Source organism: Adiantum capillus-veneris, chromosome 1 (assembly GCF_014529385.1).
Source record: "Adiantum capillus-veneris isolate H3 chromosome 1, ASM1452938v2, whole genome shotgun sequence".
NCBI lineage: Eukaryota > Viridiplantae > Streptophyta > Polypodiopsida > Polypodiales > Pteridaceae > Adiantum > Adiantum capillus-veneris.
The window spans coordinates 38,325,302-38,333,673 of NC_140931.1; positions in this window are offsets into that span (position 1 = coordinate 38,325,302).

Below are 8,372 nucleotides of genomic sequence, written 5' to 3' on the forward strand. Positions count from 1 at the left end.
TTAGGTTATGCCGTTCGGGTTAACTAATGCTCCAGCCACATTCCAGAGATTGATGAGTCATGCTTTCAAAGAGTATCTTTGAAAATTTTTGAAAGTATACATGGATGATTAATGCGTACATTCGTCAATCCGAGCTGATCATTTTGAACACCTCAAAATGGTATTTGAGAAGTGTAGACTTTATAGGATTTGCTTAAACCCGGAAAAGTGCACATTCATGGGAAGACAAGGAAAACTTCTTGGACATATAGTGTCTAAAAATGGCATAGCTACTGATATTGAAAAGATTCATGTCATTGCTGATTTGCATAGACCAACAACAGTCAAAGGGGTACAAGCCTTCATGGGACATTGTGGATATTACCGATGGTTCATCTACATGTATGCTATAATTGCAAAACCCATGTATATCTTGATTACGCACTTTGAATGGACCGAGGCATGTGAAGAATCCTTCATGAAGCTTAAGCAAGATCTCACCTCAGCTCCAATATTGAAAGTACCCGATTGGGATAAGGTATTCCACGTACATGTAGATGCTTCAAACTTTGCTATTGGTTGTATACTAGCCCAACCAGGAGATGGGAAAATTGACTTTCCTATTTCTTATGCTAGCCGCCAATTGAATATGGCAGAAAAGAATTACACCACCACTGAAAGAGAAAGACTAGGAATAATCTATGCCGTTAAAAAGTATAGACATTACCTATTGGCCAACAAGTTTGTGTTCTTTGTGGACCACCAAGCCTTGTTATATTTGGTCAACAAGCCATGCAGCACAAGAAGAATAGTGAGATGGTTCATTATTCTTCTCGAATTTGATTTCACTATTTTTGTTAAAAAAGGCACTACACATCAACGAGCAGATCATTTGTCCAGGATTGTTTCAGGGGAATCACCTAAAGGGGTAGATGATGATCTACCAGATGCCTATTTGTTCTCTGTGAAAATGATACCTAGATGGGCGAAAAAAATTGTGTCATTAATGACGATAGCTCAAGTGGATTCACTGCTCCCTATCACAATTGATTTAATCGAACAATCGGCTATGTATCAATTGCTAGCTAGGAGGCTATATAAAAGAAATCGAGACGGAACAGTGCTTTTATGCATTAATCCTAAAGAAAGAGATCAATACTTAAGTCAAGCACATGTTACCATAGTAGAAATTCACTTTGCGGAAGACCAAACTATGCAACGTATCTTAAGACTTGGAGTATTTTGGCCGACTATGAGGAGAGATGTTCGATCTTTTGTAAGAGATTGCCCTCAATGTCAGAAACAAAAACCCATTCCTCATGTAACATTGTTTCAAATGTCACATGTTCGTAAGTGGAGTAACTATCTGGTTACTTACTTATCGAGCCGAACATTTCTTGAGGATATGAGTAAAGGCCGTCAAAGATCAATTGAAACGGAAGCAAGAGACTATGATCTTATTGGGAACCAATTGTATCGGAGAGGTAAGGATCAACATTTGCGTCTTTGTGCAAATGAAAACGAGTATATTCCAATTATAGAATAAGCACATGCTAGATTAGCTGGAGGTCACTTTTCTAGTGAGACCATCGCAAGAGCAATCTTGATGGCAGGCATATGGTGGCCAACACTTTTGCAGATTCCAAAGAATATGTTCGAAGATGTGATGCTTGTCAACGAGCAAAAATGCCAACACGGGTAGACAGCATGTCCTTAAGACCAATGATGGGGGCTAGAGCCTTCGTAAAATGGGGTATAGATTTTGTTGGACCATTACAGCCACCTGCTTATAGAACCCAACTCAATATATCATTGTAGCTACGGACTATTTGACCAAATGGGCCGAGGCTAAAGCGACTCAAAGGAATGATGCAAGAACCATTGCTGCATTCTTATATGAGTATGTATTTGTAAGGTATGGACTGCCAATAGAGATTGTCAGTGATCGGGGAACTCATTTCCTCAATGAGGTAATAGAGTATTTGCTCAATGAGTTTATGGTTATCCATAACAGATCAGCTCCCTATCACCCACAAGCAAACGGACAAGCTGAGCATACAAATAAAATTCTTAGCTCGGTACTGACCAAAGTGGTTAGTTCAGGAAGGACAGACTGGGAAATGAATCTCCATGTTGCTCTATGGGCTTATCGAGTTTCATTCAAAATGGATTTAAATGCTACACCCTTTAACCTTGTTTATGGTCTTGATGCCATACTGCCAATAGAATTTCTACTGCCGACCTTAAGGGTAGTACAAACTCTTGAGTGGACGGGACATAAATTGTCAGAAACACTAGAAGATTTGGAAAAGCTAGATGAGAAAAGGCTAACTGCTGTAGCTCATATTTATGCACAAAGAGGAAACAAAAATAGTTTTTTGATTCCCACTTAATCACCAAAATTTTCAGGAAAGGGGACTTAGTTCTAGTCTATTCTCTTAAGCAACACATTCCCAAGTTTAAGAAAAAGGGAAATGGACCATTTATCATTGAAGATGTATCCCCAAGTGGAGCAGTAAAATTGTCAACCATAGATGGTGAACCAATGGATAATTGGATTAGTGGACGTTGTTTAAAGAAATACAATTTTCCACTAACCAAAGAATTGCTAGAGAGAATGCATGCAGGCAAACAAAGGAAGATGAAGCGACAGCAGGTTATTGATGAAGCCCAAGAGGAAGCTAGACTTTGGGTGCTCAAGCGTAAAGCTGCTCTCAAGAATCAACAGATACCAATTCCCATCAACACTTTGGAACTAGATGATCGACAATGGGAATTACCTAAAGACAATGTTTCAACAGATGACGACTGGTTAGATGGAATGGATTTGGGCATCAAAGTACAGCTCAATAATTATAGCACCAATGCTTTGGTAGACACAGGAGCTAGAGTGAATGCAGTCACTTATTCCACATACAAGAAAGCAACAAGTCAAGCATTGACTACAGGAATAACGACAATCAAAGGATGCAACAAGAATTTGACTCCAACATTGGGAGTGGTCAACTTGAACGTGGTAGTACATGGATGTTATGTCCGCATCAATTTGTATGCTTCCCAAATGAACACATGAATGAGACGATGATTCTTGGTATTCCTTGGATGCGAACATACAAAGAAGTACCAGATTGGGATACGAATCAGCTAAAGCTATCACTTAAAGGAGGGCAACTCATTGTTCCCATTGCACCAAGCAAAGAGGAATGGAAAAGATGCAATCACAGGACCAATCCACGAAGCAAATCTTCTCCATCCCCTCGACAAACAAATGCTACAAGTAGCCTGCAAGGAGTCGGGCAAATTTGGGTACCAAAAAGCACAACTTGTGGATAAACCAAATCAGATTTGGGTGCCTAAAACTTCACCAAAGAAGCAGAAGACGGTTCCAAGGATTCAAGCACAGAATCAAGCATCTATGATCATGGAACCTAACATAAAAAAGGTTTCGATGAAAAAGGAGCGCTTATCTTCTCCACAGACCGTGAAATCAGCCAAACAATGGCGAGTCAAGTCTCAACAGACTCTCAACCACCATGCACCAAGTAAACCGAGCTACCAATGGCAAGAAAAATCTCGACAACCGTCTAAAGTGCTACCAACAGCTTAGACACTCAACATGCTTAAACACCCTAGTGGTACTATCAAGCAGAGAGCACAAAGGCTATAGGATTTGCTCTTTGGAAGAAACCAGCAGCAAATCTCGACATCGAAAACCCTTGAGTTATTTACTCAAGACCCAACTCTTGCACAGCATATTGAGTTGAATTGCATTGATCTTCATATCATGGTAGAGCCAATCACGGCTATGCATAGACAAAATTGTTCAACCCATGCACACAGTCATCCCGGAGAACGCCATCTAAGAGGGGTGGAAGGGTACTACTAAATACTAAGTAATTAGGGGCAATGTTTGAAGAGGGAGGAAAAAGTTTCATGTTAACGTGTGATTTTTGCAAAATTACCTAATAATGCCCTGGGGAAAATTTACTAATAATATCTTCCCGATGAGTGTAAATAGTGTATATAATATCAGAAAATCATCAAAAATAGTCCTTTTTTGGATGTTTTTCATCATTTTTACTAAAGGAAGGCTTAAAATGGAGAAATCCGACAAAAAAAACAATAAAGCTGTGTTTTTCAAGGGATTTTCTTAATTATTGGATTTTCACTTTGCTTTTTTAGAGCATTTTTCTATTTTCTTTTATTTTTCTAATAAAAAGGTCAAAAATTAATAATAATTAGCAGGAAAGCTCAGATGGAAAAACGGAAGACACGATGGTCATCAAAAAGACAAGACGAACAAGCACAAAAAATTTCAACAAAATCAGAAGATGGAAGTGGGAAGCCTAAATTAGGCGGCCAGGCCTACTTCTACAAATTTTTTGCAAAATGAGCTACAGTAATCCGACTTGGGAAATTTTTGAGCCTAACATAAATTTCACGGCCTAAGAGGACTAACGGGAGAATCTGGGGAAATTTGGTTCGGGAAGTCCAGGTATAGATAGCCAGAGTAGGCTAAAACCACCTCATTTCCACTTGGAGCTTTGCAGAGAGAGCATTTCGGCTTCTTTTGCGCGTCATTTTCGGAGCCTACATTTGACCTTTTTCAGCACTTTCTCACATGAGACATGAGGGGTAAGTTTCTTACTAATCAATGATCCATTTTGTACGGCCAGTAGCTAGCCTAAAGCCCTAGAAAAAACCCTAGAAGCCGAGCAGTGCACGAAGGCCTACGACGTAAAAGTGATCATAGCGCCCTGCTAGTTTGACCAAATCAGATGGGATTTGAAACATAGCATGCCCTAACATGATAGAACCATTCCATACCATCAGATGATCATTCGGCTAGGGTAAAGGGGATCCTCAGTAGAGAATTAGGGTTTTTTGGGAAAGGCCAGAATTCCGACCTGACTCCACAGATGTCTTGCTAATGAGGTTCACATACAATGTATATGATTGGTTTGGAGAAATCCATCAAGTAAAGCCCTCGAAAAGAGAAAACGGCTCGAAGGTTACAAAGCGTCAAATTCGACACACGAGGCCAAACTGACTCCAAATGAGCCAGAATTGGACAGGTAGCTTCACGATGATGTTAAAGACAAGTCCAAAGCCTCAAAGTTGACAGACCAACCCAACAGACAGAGTAGTCACAAAAGACAGTGATTTCAGAGTCAACAGAGCACAAAGTGATGCCGGCATGACCAAACTTGACCAAATTCAATTTAGGACTTGTATTAGGTGTATGAAACATGTTGAGGTCAAAATTTATGTGAAATGCAAAGTTTTTGTCACTGTTGTAAATAATCGAGATTATTTAATTTTGCAACATTTTTGCATGGAACTTATCAATTCACCTCACCTATCATGTGTACACACCTATTACATGCCAAAAATCAAGTATGAGCTAAAATGACCACCCTTTACTTGCAAAATTGCCAAAAAACGCAAAGAAGTCTGTGAAAGCCAAAATTTGGGTTATGAACAACTTTTCTTGATCCAAATCACCTCATAATTCATACCCAAGGTCTATACCATGCCTAGACCCAGTCTATGCCAAAAAAATATCATTTTGGGAAGAAAAGTTAATAATCGTGATTATTTACTTTTTGGCCAAAATGGGGCAATTTTGAAAATTTGTCATCATACATCCAAAGTACATGATGTGATAAGCCCACTAGCCAATTTTGAGTCAATTAGGATTTCAAAATCTCAAATTTCCTTTATATCTACTGTTTCAGAGACCTAAACCCAAAATCTGGTACCATTTTCACCATGTACATCCAAATGAGCCCAAATTTCCCTCAGAGCATGTAATTGGCACATACTTCAAGCCTATAAAGCCAAAATTGCAAAAAAGTTGAAAATTTTCCCAATTGTAAATAATCGCGATTATTTATTTTGGTTGCAAATTTTTGTTTTGACCATACAGTTTTGTTCCTTGCATGATTTTATGCATCTTTGCTTATTCAAAAATTGATTTGAAGCAATTTGGACCAGATTATCAACATTTCAGTCTAAAAGGACAATCTGGAGAAAAATCTACCAACTCCGCTAATTTTGCACTCTATTCACTGAACAGGAGCAATGCAAGCCACAGAGAAGGCCAAGAAGAAGTTAAACCAAAAGGAGAAAATGCGAGAACTACCCCCATATCAACTGGACCCTGAGTCAGTAAAGACAACAAAGGTATCTTATCTTTCTAAAGAGCAGTTAGAAGAACACCACACCACGGTCTTCACGGGCAGATTTAAGAGTGAAGAAGGGCATCTAGTGGAGTTGCAGCTCTTGCCCAAAGAGGTTTATGATGTCACAGCAAAGCCAAAAACCAAAGAGGCTAACCGCAAGTTGGGACTCCAACACTTCTATGAACAAGAGCCCTGCAGAGTAGACTTTCAGAAGGCTTACGAGCTTCTGTCCACCATCAAGGAAGACGGAAATGCCCAAATCTCAGACAACCAAGGAAACAAGGTAGAGGTTGTGATTACAAACGGAAATAGTGGTAGAGGCACTCAGATTGCCCACTGAAGGGATGACCATGCGGGCAAGAGATAGGAAAACAGCAAGCACATTTACAAAGGAAACAGGTGCGGCTACATTTTCCGATCTCATCCACAAGCAGGTGGAAGAGCCAGCCCGTCTGTAACACCAACATTTCCATTTCCTGGAAAAAAGACCACCAAGGTACATGACACCAAATCACGTCGTGGCCACAACTTTTACACAAGTTCTGAAGTCAACCACCAGATAACCTGTGGACCACGCGCAATATGTATTAACAACATTAAAGGCCACCAAGAAGGAGGGAAAGATAACCTACTTGGGCGCACCTGAAGTCTTGACCAGAATAGCCTATCATGCCATCAGCGTGGCCTAAAACCTACCACCTGCCCCAGATTAGAACGCATGGATCTTGGCAGCTCCACCCTCTCCAAGATCTACAAGATCTGGTAAGCGATCATTTAAATCAGGTGATGAATCCGATGACAGTTCATCCAAGCAGCATAGCAGTGAAAGCTATGTCAACGAAAGAAAAAAGAGTTAGGAGGGAAGAGATGAAGAGGAGCCAGCTCAAAAGCAAGCGAGATTTGAAAGAGAAAAACAGGCGTATCAACGCACTAGGCAAGCGTAGGGAAAAGACCCAGAAAAGTGGGTACCTACCGGCTTGAAGGGACTTTGAACAAAACATCATTCAAGGAAAGAGGCCAAGGATCCCAAGGATCATTTAGAAAGAATGTACCAAGAGGCACAGGCCTTGAAGCTGAAAGAGACGGAAGAAGCGGCCAAGAAAGCTGAGGAAGCAGCAACTCAAGAGCAAGGCAAGGCATCTCCCTGACCCACCTCCCGCTTCCGGAACAACAGGACCAACCCATGCCCACTCCACCATCATCACTGCCATGCCAAGAGACCATTGAAGAGGCCGAGACTGACAAGGAAAAAGAGTCTGAGTTCACCCACCAAAAGGAAGCTGAAACGACACCAGAACAGACAGCCAAGGACACTCACAAAGAGGCGGATGAAACTGATAAAGAGCAAGATACAGAAAAAGACCAAACCAATACACATGAGGAAGTAACCGAAACTGAGAAGATGGAAAGGCCTGCAACCGTGGAAACGGAAAGGGTTGAGACCACACAAGTTGTTTCCACTCAGCCAGAAACTGCCGAGGTTTCAAAACCTGAGGATGGCAAAGGAGAAGCAACCACCTCTATAGAACACCAGCAATAACAACACAGCAAGAAGCAACACAAGAGGCTGCCGGCACATCCGAACTAGCAAGACAAGAGGAGTGGAAGTCCAATGATGAAGTCATTTTACAAGTGAACAAGTATGCAAGGCAGATACAAATCATGACGAAGAAACACCACTCAGTAGCCTTTAACCACAGTACGAAAGCCAAAGAATTAGAAATGGTCATCGATGCTCTTCAAGGCAAGCTCAATGACAAAATGGCTACTATTACAAATCTCCAAAGGCAAGTACAAGAGCTCAAGACTGAAGCAGAATAGCATCAAATAGCACGAGACAGCCAACAGAAGGAAATGGAGGAGTTGGGTGACCTCCTGACTAAGCTATATGATTCCTGCAAAGTGAAAGATGAGCAGTTGATAGAAGTGACAAATGAACTTCTCACCACCTCTCTCTCCGCTCAAAAGATTCAAGTACAATTAGATGTAGCAAACGCATCACTGCAGTATTCGGAACAAAGGATTAATGATCAAGCCACTTTCTTGCGGCAATTAAGAGAAAATCCAGTTGTGGCCTCGATCAAGGGAACAGATGAGGTGTATAAAGCACTTGAAAAGAAAAACAAAGATTTAGAGTTGGAGTTGAATCTAGAGCAGTCACAACACAGAGACCTAGCGCTCATGCGAGCCCAAAGAGAGGAGGAGCTC